The sequence below is a fragment of the Macrotis lagotis genome, chromosome 8 (assembly GCF_037893015.1).
Source record: "Macrotis lagotis isolate mMagLag1 chromosome 8, bilby.v1.9.chrom.fasta, whole genome shotgun sequence".
In the NCBI taxonomy this organism is placed as follows: Eukaryota; Metazoa; Chordata; class Mammalia; order Peramelemorphia; family Peramelidae; genus Macrotis; species Macrotis lagotis.
In genome coordinates, this window is record NC_133665.1 from 166,196,897 (window position 1) to 166,213,273 (window position 16,377).

Sequence of the window (16,377 nt, forward strand, 5' to 3'; positions counted from 1 at the left end):
CAGATGTTAAAGAGAATACAATTTGCCAGGAAAGACAGCATCTACTTCTAAGTCATTCAGCATGAACACACACACTCGATTTTATTAGAATTTTAGACATACATGTCGAGGGCTACAAGCTCTCTCTCTCCTTTTTTTGTCTGTTTTTGTGATTGGTGTAAAATCCATCAAAACATTCTTATTTCAAGAAGAGGGAAAATTAATTCTTCTCAAATGATGAATTTCTCACCAAGGTCTTGAAAGCAAATACTTTAAAAACTAAAGCCTGACAAACAACAAAATCTAATTTTGAAAGATAATATAATGCTTGAATAAATCAAGTTACAGGAACAAATATAAATAACCTTACAGTCATGAGGGACAGAGGAGGTAAGGGCAGAAAAAGAATTAATGAGTGAAACGAACACTTTCGCTTCAAGACGTAGTCATTAAAATTCAATATTGATTATCCACAGTAATACTGGATAAGCGAAGGCTGTTAAATGCTGGTGTCCCTGGAGAATTAAGTAGCCCTTTCTTGACATGGAATGCTTTTTCTTCCTATGAGATGTTTCTTACTTGATGTATGTCAGGGAATGAGTGGCAAAAGATGTGTGTTGAGACATCCATTTCCCAAAAGCAGTTATTATCCATTACTCTCAATTGTGCCATGAAATAGATAATGCAAAATATATATATATATTTTTTTAAATGCTCTGTTCATAACTGGAACAAAACAAGCAGATAAAATCAAGGAAAAAATATCTCTTAAATGAAATGTATGAGGTGAGAAAAAGTATGCATTTTTAAAAAAAAACACAAGGTCAACATGTCCTTTCTATTAATAAGAGTTTATTTAAACTGTCTTTTTACTGGTAACTAAGAATTCCTAGAGAAGAGGTTATCTTCTAGGGCACCTGAGTGGCCAAATGGAGAGAATGCCAGATCTGAAGTCAGGAACTCATCTTATTGAGTTCAAATCTGGCCTCAGACACTTATTAGTTGTGTGATCCTGAGCAAGTTGTTTGGTTTGCCTCAGTTCCCTCTTTTGATAAATGAGCTTGGAGAAGGAAATGGTAAACCACTCTAGTATCTCTGCCAAGGGAAAAAAAAAAGGTTGGATATCTATTGATACAGGAAGTTATGGGAATATGAAGCAGGGAGTTATGGGCTCAGGAGATTTGTAATTGGAAACAGATTTTGTAATCCTTTATACTATTAAATTTTGTCTACTTAGAAAAAATGTTATCTGCTCCTGTGCTATAAATTGGCTCCTACTGTTACATTGTTAAATGTAAATTCATAACATCTCCTCAATCCCATCCTCCAGCTTTCAACCTTTTACCTAGTTTCAGTCCCATTAAAGGGGAGGGGATTTCCTCTTTGCCCACAGGTCTCCTGACCTTCTGTACCCAGAGAATGAGCACAACTATAAAAGCTTGGACTCCCCTCATGGTGAGTGGACTCGGCCAATCTCAGTCCAGTCGGCTCTCCTGGCTGGTTGTCTCTCTCTCTCTCTCTCTCTCTCTCTCTCTCTCCTCCTCCTCCTCCTCCTCCCCCCACCTTGCTTTTCAAGATTACCTTCCATCTATTCTGTTTTTATCTTTTTTTAATTTATGTCTATATGTTATTTCCTTTATAAAAATATGTCTTAAGGGCAGGGACTGTTTGCCATTCCATGTGCCATTAGAAAATATTTTTTTTTAAAAAATGACATCAATACTCTAAGTAAAAATTTAGAAGGGCATAACCCACAGAAAGACTGAGTGATACAATTTCTCAGACCAAGAAAACTTGGAAGATCCACAGAAAAGGTCTGTTTCACCCAGACTGGTGGGGGGGGGTGTGTAAAAAAGCCACAGTAAAGCCACACAGCACTGCAGCTAGGCTGGAGCAAACCAGCTCCACCCTTCCAGGAATATTCCACAGGGAGCCAAGGGGCAGTTTCCAGACTTCTTAGCCCATGAGAGAACCTAGCACTTCCAGAGTGCCCAACTACCAGGTGGTAAGGGGGTTGGGGGAGACTGCAGAGGACGCTCTGCTCTTCCTGGAGCAGGACTCTGCTGTTTGCCCACACTCTGATCCAGGTTGCACTCTGGGCCCTCATACTACCATAGCCAAGCCGGGACCCCCCTCATAGCTCCAGGGAAGAGGGGAGGGCCTGTGGTCATCGACAGACAAGAGCACAGGTCAGGAGAGCAGTCAGAGCCTCTCATAAGACCTTGTAGGAATTAAGGTCCCTGTGGGGTGTCCCAAAAACTCCCAAAATTCTTAGAAGTATGGTAAATCAGTAATAGGCTGAGGAAATGAGCAAACAACAGAAAAAGAAGAATATGACCATAGAAAATTACTTTGGTCCCATTGGAGGATCAAAATACACACTCAGAAGATGACAAAGCCGAAGCTTCTGTATCCAGAGACTCCAAGAGAAATAGGTAATGGGCCCAGGCAATATAAGAGCTCAAAAAAGACTTTGAAAAGCAATTAAGGGATGTAGAGGAAAAATTGGGAGGAGAAATAAGAGAGATGCAGATAAATCATGAAAACCAAGCCAACAATTTGGTGAAAGAAATACCACAAAAATACTGAAGAAAAAAACATTTAAAAACCAGTTTAGGCCAAATGGAAAAAAACAACCCAAAAGGCAAATGAGAAAAAGAATGTCTTAAAAAGCAGAATTGGCCAGCTGGAAAAGGAGATAAAAAAGCTCTCTGATGAAAATAACTCCTTCAAATATAGAATGGAACTATAGGAAGCTGATATCTTTGTGAGAAATCAAGAAACAATAAAACAATACCAAAAGAGCCCAAAATTAGAAGAAAATGTGAAATATCTCATTGGAAAAAAAAACTGATCCAGAAGAGATAATTTAAAAATTATTGGGCTACCTGAAAGTCATGACCAGGAAAAGAGCCTAGACTTCATTTTTCAAGAAATAATACAGCAAAATTGGGGCGGCTAGGTGGCACAGTGGATAAAGCACCGGCTCTGGAGTCAGGAGTACCTGGGTTCAAATCTGGACTCAGACACTTAATAATTGCCTATCTGTGTGGCCTTGGGCAAGTCATTTAACCCCATTTGCCTTGCAAAACAAAAAAAATAATACAGCAAAATTGCCCTGAAATCCTAGAAGCAGACAGTAAAAAATAGAAATTGAGGGAATTCATTCATCACCTCCTGAAAGAGATCCAAAAGAAAAACTCCCAGGAATATTATAGCCAAATTCCAAAACTCCCAAGTCAAAATGAAAGTACTAAAAGCTGGCATGAAGAAACAATTCAACTACCATGACTCTATAGTCAGGATTACACAGGATCTGGCAGCATCTACATTAAAGGTTTGTTGGGCTTGGAATATGATATTCCAGAAGGCAAAAGATCTTGGTTTACAACCAAGAATCAACTACCAGCAAAACTGAACATCCTCTTTCAGGGGAAAAGATGGACATTCAATGAAACAGGGGACTTTCAAACTTTCCTGTTGAAATGACCAGAGCTGAACAGAAAGTTTGATCTCCAAGTAAAGGACTCAGGTGAAGCATAGAGACAGTGGATGAAAAGGACTAATTATGAAGGATTTAATAATGTTAAATTGCTTGTATTCCTGCATGGGAAGAAGATACTGATAACTCATATGAACATTATCATTTATAGAAGCAACATATACAGACAAAGTACAGGAAATTAATATAATGGTATGCTATAATAAGATGGAGTCAATGGGTGATAAAGGAAAGTACTGGGAGGAAGGGAAAGGAGAGGAAGAAGGGGCTAAGATATTTCACATAAAAAAGTCAAGAAAAAACTTTTGCAATGAAGTAGAATGGGAGAAGGTGAGGGGGAATGAGTGAGCCTTCATTCTCATCAGAAATGACTCAGAGAGGAAATAACAAATACACTTAATAGGGTATAGAAATCTATCTTATCCTAGAGGGAAAAAAAGGAGAGGAAAGGATAGGATAAGGGAGAGAGGAAAGGGGAGGAGGAGGAGTAGGTGATAGAGGACAGGAAAGTTTGTGGGACAGGGCAGTCAGATACAACATACTTCTGAACAGGGACAGGGTAAAAGGAGAGAGAAAATAGAATAAATGACAGTGGGGAGGAATAGAATGGAGGGAAAGTAACTAGTAATATTGACTGTGGGAAAAGATATCAAAGCAACTTCTCTAGTGGACTTATGGTAAAGAAGACAACTCATCCCAGACATAGGGCTGTTGGAATCTGAACACAGACTGAAGTACACTTTTTTCCTCTCTCACTATTCTTGAGGTTTTTCTCTTTTGGGGGAGGGTGGTTACATTTATTTTCACAATAAGATATTGTTAAATATAAAATAAATAAACCATAAAAGTAAAAAAAAAATACTTCTTAAGGGGCAGCTAGGTAGCACAGTGGAGAGATTACTGGCTCTGGATTCAGGAAGACTTGAGTTCAAATCCAACCTCAAACACTTAATAATTACCAAACTGTGTGACCTTGGGCAAGTCACTTAACCCCATTGCCTTGCAAAAACCAAAAAATAAAATACTACTTAAGCCATATTGATGCAGAGAAAAGATATAGAGAATTATGAATGTAGAAATTGGGTGGAGATGTAAATGGACTAGCAAGGAAAAGATATAGAGAATTATGATTATAACAGAAACAAAATTTTTAATCTTAAAGGCTGCTAATCTTATAAAATTGGGTGGAGATCCCCATTCTAGATGTAAATTGTTTAATGTAAAATTTGTATCCTGATGTCCTTAGGATTCACCTTCTACCTAATTCCAGGTCCAGTAAAGGAGAAAGGAATTCACCTTTTGCCCTCAGGATAAGGACAAGCCTGTAAAAATCTGGATGGGACCTCTTCTTCAACTTGCTGTTCCAGTCAGCTCTGCTTGACTGCTCCTTTGTCTCTGTCCCTCCTTACCTATCATTTTCTTATGTGTTGTAACTTCTTTTAATAAATTTTTATTTTTTTTCCACCCTTGCTTTCCAAAGTCTGAATCACTCCTCAAAGGCAGAACCAAACTCAAGTAGCCAGTGGCAACAATATTATACCACAAGAATTTTTGAAGGAAAATAGTGGGGGAGAATAAAGATGTGAAACAGGGAAAAAAGATATCAATTAATTTTATTTTTTAGCCCATTTGCTATGAATTTTCCAAACTCCCTTCAAATGTTTTCAAAATCAATACTCTCTTCCCATCTCAGAAAAGATAACCATGCCACTCATGAAAGCTAATTACTTGAGTAGCTGATCTTATTTCCTCTAGCCTTTCCCTCCAATTATTTCCAAGAATTTACTCAAGGAATTATCCCTCTATATCTTGCATATTCAATCTCTCCCTCTTTAGTTCCTGGCCATCTATCTACAAAGACCCTTAGATCTTCTAAATCTTAAAAAAAAAAACATACAAAAGTTTCTCTCTATCCTTAAAACTCATCAAGTGCTTGTCCATTTCTTCACTCCCTCATTCCTAAAATTCTTGAAAAATTTGTCTGTATTTAACACTTTCACTTCCTTTTCTATTCCCTCTCTCTTCAGCACCTTAAATTCATGGTTCTGCCCTTACCGTCCTACTCACCTCCTCATAATCAAATACAGTGTGACCTCATCCTCCTTGGCCTTCCTGCTGCATTTGACTGGCTGCTAACAGCCTTTCCTATTTAAAAAGCTATTCTCTCTCACTTTCAGGGATGTAACACTCTCCGAAATCATCTATATCTTCATGTATTCCACTTTATGCATTCCATGTGGTCTTCCATTGGTTCCTCATCCTCTGCCTAGTACATTAATATTTGTTCCTCAAGAATCTGCCATTGATTCTCTTCTCTTATATACATCCTCCTTTACAAAGTTCATTTGCTCATAAACATTTAATTTTTTTATTCATTCATTTTTATTCATTCACTCACTCATTACTTTTAATTTTTAAAAAATGTTATCTTATTATGTAATTCTGCTATATGTCATACTTTATGTTTCTTCCTTAGGGATATGTTTTCTCTCTCATCACATTCAACTTAGATCAATGCGTACCATGGAAACAATGTAAAGACTAACAAACTCCCTTGTGGAGGGGGGCAGAGCAAGATTAGGAGAAAAATTGTAAAATTCTGTTGTGGAGTTGTGAACTGATCCAACCTTTCTGGAGAATAATTTGGAACTATGTCCAAAGAGCAATTACACTGCATAAACCCTTGATCCAGCAATACCACTACTAGTTCTAGATCCCAAAGAGACCACAAAAAAGAGGGAAAAGATGCACATATAAAAATATTAATAGCAATTCTTTTTGCATAACAAAGAATTGGAAATTGAGGGAATGTTCATCAGTTGGGGAATGGCTGAATAAATTGTGTTCATGAATATGATGGAGTACTAGTGTTCTGTGAAAAATCATGAGCAGTCGGACTTTAGAAAAGTGGGGAAGACTTGCACGAACTGAGGTGGAGTGAAGTGAGCAGAAGCAGGAGAACACTGTAGACATTAACAGCAGCATTATAAGATAGAGGCCACTCCTTTCAAAAGGTCAAGAGTCAGACAACCCTGAGAGACCTGTTATGGAAAGTCACAACTACATCCAGAAAAAATAAAAAATAAAAAAAAAAAACTATGGAGTTTGAATGCGGAGCAAAGCATACTATGTCCACTTTTTAAAATTTCTTTTGGATTTTTTCTCTTTCTCATGGTTTTTCCACCTTAGTTCTAATTGCTCTTTCATAACATGACAAATATGGAAATATGTTAAACATGATTGCACATGGGCAACTTTTGCTAGACTGAAGGCTGCCATGGGGAGGGGGAAGAGAAGGGAGGGTGGTAGAAAAATGTGAAACTCATAAATTTGCAAATGGATGAATGTTGAAAATTACCATTGCATATAATTGAAAAAAAATTAAAAAGATGGTTAACCATATCCAAATACCCTAAGTATTATTTTCTCCAAGATAAATATACCCCAATCCTTCAACCAATCCTCATAGGGCATGATGTTTAGGCTTTTATCATCCTATTCACCATGTTCATGAAATTCTCTGACTTATTTTTGTCCTTCCTAAAATATGATCTCCATCTTCAAACTGAACACAATTCTCTGGGGAATAGTGTGAAAGGCAGATCCCTTCCCTTGTTCTGAAAATGAAGACCTTCTTTGGCTTCAATATCAGTATCATTGTTTATTGTCTTTCTAGTTCACTAAAATACTTAGATCTTCTTCATAAGAACAAGTCCATAGTTATGCTCCCTCATTTTGCACGTTTTAGGAAATCTTTGTTAGAGCTATATCTTTATTCTTATATTTCATTGTATCTGATTTGGTCTATCATTCTTGCCTTTCGAGATCTTATTGATTGCCTATTGCTTTCACTATCCTTCCTGCCTTTGTTTTCTGGAAATGAAACAAACTTAGCTTTTATGGCATCATCTGATTTACTGCTGGAAATGTTAGGGAGTACAAGGCCAAAGAGAAATCTCTCTACACTCTGTCAGTGACTTCATTGGTTCCAATCCCAATCCAGTCTTGATTTCTCTCCTGAACTCTAGTCCAGTATCACCAGTAGCTTGCTGGGTATTTCCAAGTGGATATCCTATAGGTATATCAAAGTCAACATGTCCCAAATAGAATTTATAATTCCCTCCCCACCCCACCCCCAAAAAACCACTCTCCTACCAACTTTTTTTATTTCTATCAATGATTCCACCATTTTTTCCAATACCCAGGGTCACACATCAAAGTCATCCTTAATTTCACCCTATGCCTTCTCACTCATCTGTTATCAGTTGTCAAGTCTTGCCAATTCTTCCTTCCAAAACATCTCTTGTATCTGTCCCTCGTCAGCATTCACACAGCTACTAACCCAGTTCTAGTCATCTAGTTATCACCTCTCACCTGAACAGTTTCAGTAGACTCCCCCTGGTCTCCCAGCTTCCAGTCTCTCCCTTCACCAATCTATCATTCAGATACCTGCCCAGTTAACATTCTTAAGGGACATGTTCTTGGGTCATAGTCTCATCATGTGACATTGATAATAAATGTGACATTGATATTATTTGTTATGATAAGGAACAACAGATGGATAAAGGACATATCCATAGAATAATACCTAGAGGAAGCCCTCATTCATATTGAATGTTCCTTCTATGGAGAATTTATGGAAATCTATGGAAAGCAATTTCACTGAATGAGTCTGCACTCTTCACCAGTAGAGGGAGTGCCCATACCAGTGATATCAAGTTCCATTGCCATAGTGAAGGGTTATTGTGGATGGCAGATATATTTATTTCTTGTTCTTCATAAGCCCAGGTTTCAGGGAGGGTGAGAGAAGTTTAATTTAGTCAGCAGGAAAGCTTACAAAGGCAATACTGAATTGATTTTTTAATACATTTTATTTTAACTGCCATTGACAAGTGCAAGTATTCAAACATATAAACAAGAGCAAAAGAAAAGTCAATTGAGAAAGACCTAAATAAAATGAGAAAACCGAACAAGCAAAGCACAGTAACAATGGGTTCTAAATGACTGTGCACATTGGAGAAGCTGCCTGGCATTCTTAGTTGGTGAAATGTTAGAGTCAGGAAGAGCTAGGCTCAAATTTCATCTATTTCCTCATCTGTAAAATGGTGGCTTAGAGGCCATATTTTTCAACTCTAATATTTTAGAGAGGGTGTAGCTAGGTGGTGCGGTGGATAGAGCACCAGCCCTGGAGTCAGGGAGATCTGAATCCAAGTCTGTCCTCAGACACTTGACTCTCACTAGCTATGTGACCTTGGGCAAGTCACTTATCCCTGAGTGCCTCTCATCCAGGGCCATCTCCAGACATCCTGATTCATATCTTTCTCTACCAATGCAATAAGGCATCTGTTTGGCAATGTCTTGGAGTCTCAGAGATTTACCTGAGTGGCTAAAATTAGGTCACAGAGTCTAGAAAGAAGCAGAACCTTGAATTTGTGACTTTCAGAATGTGAATAGTGGCGCTCTCTCTTCAGTACAAAGAATGCTGTTTCTCAATTCTTGTTATATACTAATTGTTAAAGCCAAGATATAAGTTCGGTCAGTGAGATTATGAAGGGGACATTAAGATACTTCTGATCGGGGCAGCTAGGTGGCACAATGAATAGAGCACGGGGCCTGGAGTCAGGAATACCTGAGTTCAAATCCTGCCTCAGACACTTAATAATTACCTAGCTGTGTGGCCTTGGGCAAGCCACTTAACCCCATTGCCTTGCAAAAAAAAAGAATACACTAAAAGATACTTTTGAACATCCTTTTTGTGTGAAAACATGCTTTTTTATATAAATAATATCAATTTTAAATATGCTTTAAAAAATCATTGAAGGTAACTAGGTGGCTGAGTGAATAGAGCAAAGACCCTGGAGTTAGGAGCATCAGAATTCAAATCTGGCCTCAGATACTTAATAAATGCCTAGTTGTGTAACCCTGGGCAAGTTACTAAGCCCCTTTGACTTAAATAAATGTTTTTTAAAAAGAGACCATTTAAAAAGCAGCTAACTCATCCCAACCATTTGTCCTCAAAACTATTTAAAAAGTATGGAAAGATAAGGGCATCATTAGTGGAGGCTGAGTGGTTTTTATATTTGTGAAGAATGTATAAAATGACATTTTGGCAAATAGACTGAGCTATTGTTTCTTAAGATATCCCTGTCCTCTTTCCTTCTCAACCAATGGCCTTGGTTCTCGATATCCTGGCACCCCCTTCTGGTTTCAAAAGACTACTTCTTGCTAAATCAGTCCCTTAGCACCCAGATCAAGCAACAGGCAAGGATAGAGACTTTTTCTTTTCTCCCAGGTAGAAGAATGCACACCACTTTTCATTTTAGCTTAATCAAGGTGTGAGGAGGGAGGGCTTAAGGATTTATTCCTGCACATTTAAGTTTAGCATAACAAAGAGATCATTTATAGACTTATCAAGGTCTTATCAGTTTCTGAACCTAAGTGCAAATGCTATTGATCTTGGGAACTGGGCTGTAAACCTTCTTGGTCTTTGTCTATTTTCTACATCTGCATTATGGTATATAAAAAGGAACACTGACCCACAAATTAGAGGAAGTTGAAATTCCTGTTCAAATTACAACTTATTTAAGCTAATTATTTACTATTTTCAAGCAATAGACATAGGGTCAGTCTAAAAATGATGGGCTCTATTGACAATAGTCTTAATGAATGGAAGAAGGGGAGGGAAGGAAGGAAGGAAGGGAGGAAGGAAGGAAGGGAGGAAGGAAGGAAGGAAGGAAGGAAGGAAGGAAGGAAGGAAGGAAGGAAGGAAGGAAGGAAGGAAGGAAGGAAGGGAGGAAGGGAGGAAGGGAGGAAGGGATGCAGAGAGACCTGGGCATGGGAGTGAAATGATCAGTTGGAGACAAACTTTGCAAATCTTTTGTTTGCATTGTAAAGGGAATGTTCCTTTTTCCTTTATCATCTAATATAAGCCACATCTGAGTGCCTAACCTTCAACCTGATTTGGATTGCATTGTTTTCTAGTGGGGCAGCCAGGAAGCACAGGCCCCAGAAACACCCAAGACCACCCAAAAGAGACCCCCCAAAAAGGCAAAATCTCCAATGCTGGGCTTGGGTCACTCCCAGGTCACCAAGGCCTCTGGGAGAGAATTTAAGGAGATTGAGGAAGAGAATGGCTCTCTTTTACCTTCTAGTCTACTGCTGAACCCTGGTCAGCTGGCCTTGGCCAATTCAATCAGCAATCCACGTGGTCTTCTCTTTAAATTCTTTTGAACCTTTATATTACTTTCTTAATATGTTGTAACTTCCTTTAACAAATCTCTGTTTTCTTTCCAAAATCTGCATTCCTGAGTCTGAGTCATGATTCATGGAACCAATTTCAAATCTAGCCTCAGACACTTAAATAATTACCTAGCGGTAAGATACCAAAGGGAGAAAGTAAATCTTCCCTCCGGCCCCCTTCAGGCAAAGGGACTGAGAGGGTTAAGCCAAGAACCCAAAAAACAAATCAGCAGAAACTGCAGGAAGGAAGGAAGGAATGAGGAAGAGAAAAGAATAATGAATGTGCCCTGTGACAACCATGAGGACAGCAACAACAACCACCAATGCCACCGCCACAAGCATTGAAGAAATCTGATGGAAAATATTTCTTTATCCAATCTGTGATTTCAGTGATGCCAGAAAAGTCTACTGAGGAGACTCCTTCCATCCGTTCAGATCAGAACTGACCTGGTCTGCAGCTTTCAGTCTTGGCAAGTTACCCGGGGCACTGAGACGTTAAGTTACTTGCCCATGGTCAAAATTCCATTCTTCCTAAAGTAGAGGGCAACTCGCAATCTACCAGACTATGGCTGTTTCTATGGGAAGCTTCAAATTCCAATGTTCCTTCAAAGCTCCTCTCCAGAGCCATTTTGTTTTATGAGTCCCATATTAAGAGACCCGTCCCTAAATTTTACCTTATATTTAGTTTGTATGGATTTTCTATTTACTTCTCTGAGTTCTAACTGCTCCCCACTGCTAATAAAGAATAAATTCTGTGAGGGCGGAGACTGATGACATCTTTGTCTCTCTCTCTCTCTCTCTCTCTCTCTCTCGCTCTCTCTTTTTAAAGTTTTGGCAAAGCAATGGGGTTATGTGGCTTGCCCAAGGCCACACTGCTAGGTAATTGTTAAGTGTCTGAGGCAAGATTCGAACTCAGGTGCTCCTGACTCCAGGGCTGGTGCTCTATCCACTGCGCCACCTAGCCACCCCCAACTAATAACTGCTGTCATTTTTGAAAGTTCTAATGACTTTTACAAATCATTGTAATGAGTGGGTTCATACTCTGGTAAGACTATGTTTGAAGGTATGTATTATTGCTTAGATGCATTACACAAAAGTTATAAAGAAAATATCAAATATATTCCACTTGATGGGGTATTTCCATTCATTTTGTTAATTCAATGAAACTAATTTGCTTTAGAAAAAAACTAAAACTAAAATGAGATATTGCTGACTGATCTAAAAATTGTTAAAAGGAAAACTAATAAGACTTAGAGCCAGAAGAGACCCTAGAGGCCACCCCACCTAACTTCTTCAGATAAGAAAACTGAAACCCAAATGTCTTGATTCTTGCAAAAAACATCGGGAGTAGGATTTGAACTGAGGACCTCTGACTTCTATGCAAGTGTTATCTCCATTAAATCACAAAAGCATTTTATAAAGAATAAAGGATACATAAAAGTGAGATGATCTTTCTTATTTGTTGAACCATGTTCAACAGCTCTTAGTGTGTGTATATGCATCCTTCCTCTCTTCTCCACCCTACCTATTTTGGACCAGCTGAATCTTATCTCTCATCCGTATTTTAACTTTTTGATAGCTTCGTGCTCTCATCCATGTTGCCACACTTTCCAGCGGTGCAGGTTGAATACCCATTCAACCTTTGCATCCTATGTGAAAATTTCACATGAAGTAGGGACATAGTCTTCTGCTAGGTCCCTAATTTGGATAGGAAGGGAACAACATGGAGGTTATCCATTACTTCTCTCTTATACTCTTATACTCCCTTTCTCCATTTTTAATCATGTAACTTTCATGATGTCTTTAATGATGTTGTGAGGAATTTGGGGGTGTTTGGATTTTAATCACTCTGGACTAGGTATTCAGAAGCCATTTATAACAATGCCATTCCCTATCCATTTAGCTTCAGTGGTTCCCTGATTATGGAATAACTGTGTGGACCTGTAAGAGGTGCAGGTCAGAGAGGCTGCTGGCATCCTCTTATTCCAAGGCAAAAACTGGAGCTGCCCAGCCCAGCCCAAGGAGTCTGTTTTCAGTTAAGCTGTTTTCTGAGAAGCAATGAGGAGGAACAGATCTGTGATAGGCAAGACCAGCAGAATGGGACTGTTGCTGGCAGCAGAGGGATTGAGAGGGAGATGGAGACAGACCAAGCGAGATTCACACTTTGGCAGCTTCTTCCCTGCCAGGACCTTAAGGAGAGAAAGCTGTTACTGGACTCTAATGGAGAGGGTAGACCTTGGAGAAGTTCTTTGGAAGAGAAAGGCTTAATGCTTCTCCACCCCTTTGCCTGAGGGGGCCAGAGGGAAGATTTACTTAGAAACTTTCTCCCTTTGGTATCTTAGTTGCTTACAACTTTTGATTTCTTCTGGTAATGTCATCGACATTGTGATAAGGTACTAATCTTAGATGGTGAACCTAAAGGAGCTGACTGGGAGGAGTTAATGATGAATACTGATCTGGAGAGGAAGGCAGAAATCAGATGCTCTGCCTGGGATTGATGGAGCTGCAGGGCAAAGATGCTCCCTGTATTCAACTGGAGATCCAGTCAATCAAAAGACATTTATGAAGCACCTACTATGTCCCAAGCATAGTGCTAAGTGTTGGGGATACAAAGGAAGGCAATGGATAGCCCTGCCCTGAAGGGGACACAACATGCAAATAACTATTGTTGGCCTCTACAAAGGCCACTGGGTGTGCCCACATCCTGAAGGGAAAATTCTCCTCTGCAGAGGTGCATACATAACTGAGAAGACCCAAAGAACCTTGGTTTGGGAGTAGCCATCCCTCCTGAACACACCTCCTAGTGAGTGTGGCTGATATTCAGCCCCCATCCTAGGTGGAAGGCCACTTCCTTCTTTAGATGAACAAGCCAGAGGTAGTTTTTCAGAGTCCACTTTCTAATAGGGCATGGTATAAGGACCACTGTTCCTTGATGCATCTTTGGGGACTGGTTCTCTAGTCAGACCCCCCCCCCCCCATTCATGCCTATTTAGAGAAATATTAATAATTGTGTTCACCTAATTCTGTTTTGTTCTTTCTTGAGGTCAAACGCTGGAGGTTAACACTTGTCCCTTATTAAGACAAACTTTAAGGGTTAAGATACGTTTAATTATTATTTTTAGAGTCAAACTCATGGATGATACCCACTTCTCACTACATACAAACAGGTTATATAAAGAACAAATAGAAATAATCACCAGAGGGAAGGTGCTAAAATTAAGAAAGGGTGGGGAGGGTTTTCTGTAGAAAATAGGATTTTAGCTGGCACCTGAAGAAAGCCAGAGAAGTCAGAAAGAATGAAGGAGAACGTTCCAGTCAAATAGAAAAAAACATGGTGATAGTTGGGACAAGTAATATTTTCTTCAAGGAAAAACAGAAAGGCCCATGTCATCGGATGGGTAGAGGTTGATATGAGGTATAAGAAGACTAGATAGGCTGAGAGGACTTTAAATGTCAAATGGAGGATTTTATATTTGATTCTGGAGATAATTCTGCCTGTGGAGTTGACTGAGTTAGGGCAATGATGATTGGGATCTGAATTTTTAAAAATCCTTTAGCAGACAGAAAAAAAAATCCTTGACATATTTTAATAACTTTAAAGATTTTCAATAAGAAAAAGAAATATAACATGTGACTCAGGAACATTTATCCTTAACTATTGAATCCAATATAGGGAGAGAAGTTATAGGAAGTGGCAGATACAGGCAAATCTCACTACCCCTTAACACTAAACAAGTTTCCTCCAAGGAGGGGATTAGGGGCAAGTAAAGACCCCTGGCCCAAAGACCTGTTAAGGGAAGAGTAACAAAAAGAAGTAGGGTATAGGAGGGAGTCTTCCTTTTCTTTTCATTTGATATCTATAGGGTCAATATTGCCAGATAATACCACCTGCTGGCTAGAACAGCAGTGTAATTCAATTAAAAAAAAAATATTTCACATTTTCTATAACTGTTACATATTGGATACTGGGGGAGGGAAGGAAAAAGGAAAGGGTCTTTGAACTAAAGAAATTTCTTCTCAAATAGTACATCAAGTACTAACACAGGGGTCTGTGATCTCAAAGCCCAGCTATTGGGCAGACTCCCAGGCAAGATTCTCTTCCTCTCACCCTTCTAGCTTTCTCTATCTCTTCAGGTCAATCTGTTGTTCAGTCTAACTCTTTGTGATCTAATTTGGAATTTTCTTAACAATAATACTGGAATGGTTTGCCATTTTCTTCTCTAGATTATTTTATAGATGAAGAAATAGAGACCAAGCCATACACCAGTGTGTGTGAGACTGGATTTGAATTCAGATCTTCCAGACTTTTGGCTTATAACCTAGTTGCCTTCAGATAAAGGGACAATGTTTAGCCTCTAGGATTTGAGCTCACACCCTCAGCAACACCTTTGCTCTACTGACTATCTAAATGAATCTTGAATTCATGCTTTAGGACTCTACTTGAAAGAATTAAAGGATCATTCCTTATTTTTTTCAATTACAGGAAAAATTAGTGTTCAACATTTAAACTTTTGAATTCCACATTTTTCTAATACCTTCCCTTCCCTCCCAAATGGCAACAAAAAATCAGATATAGGTTGTACGTGTACAACTTTCATTCTCAAAATTCTTAAATTTATTCTTAACTTTCTTAAATTAATTCATTAATCATTCTTAAAATTAAAATATGACTGGGTAGCTCTGAGGAAGACTTTTTAACCTTCCATCCCAGGATTGCAGAAAGAAAATCATATCTAAAATACAAAATTCCCCTACATCGTAAATAATTACATGCATATAGACAATAGGAACAAAGTAATTTTTTTAAAAAAGAGAATCAAGCTTCAAAAAACCCAATAACAATTATGAATAGTGAAATAAGACACAGAGCTTTTTCAGCTCTGCTTAAATTTAAACTCATAGGGAAGAAAAGGGGGATGAGAAAAAAAACACCTCTCAGCTAATGAGCTTCTGGACAAGGAGGGAGAGTCCATTAATTGATCACTCTTGTGGTAGATGATCTACTACAGCCCACTTCCTGCCATAGATGATGGTGATGGTGATGGTGATGGTGATGGTGATGGTGATGGTGATGGTGATGGTGATGGTGATGGTGATGATGATAATGGCTGTCACAGAACATCCCAGGAGAAAGCTGGTTATTTTCTATCCCCATTAAGTAGTCTCTGTCATGCTCTATAGACTCCCAGCCAGTCACAGTCTCCTGTTCACTCTCCTCTTCTACTCAGACTCTCCCCTCTACCAGATCTCATACTCTCACCTCAAACCCTGCTTAGTCTTCTGCACGCTTGCCCCAGGAAGAGATCTCATTGGCTCCTGGAACCTTGGGGGAGGAGATGTACCATAAAGACCCAGAGAGGTAGTAACAGTAATAGTAGGGGAAGCCTGGGGTCAGGAAAGGAACTCTTTACTATAGCCTTACTCTAAAGCCAGGTTCTAGTCTAATCTTTATTCCTAACTCTGGAAAATCATTTAAATACTTTATGGTTTGGTATCTTCACCTATAAAGTTAAAATAATAATATCAATGTGGATAATCCCCTCCATTCTTTAAAGGAAATATAGAAAGTGTGACTGTGGATTCCATAGATAGACATGTATAAAAATGGCCTTTGGAAAATCCCTATTTCTATTTCCAAATTTGAGAGCTAGAAAGAA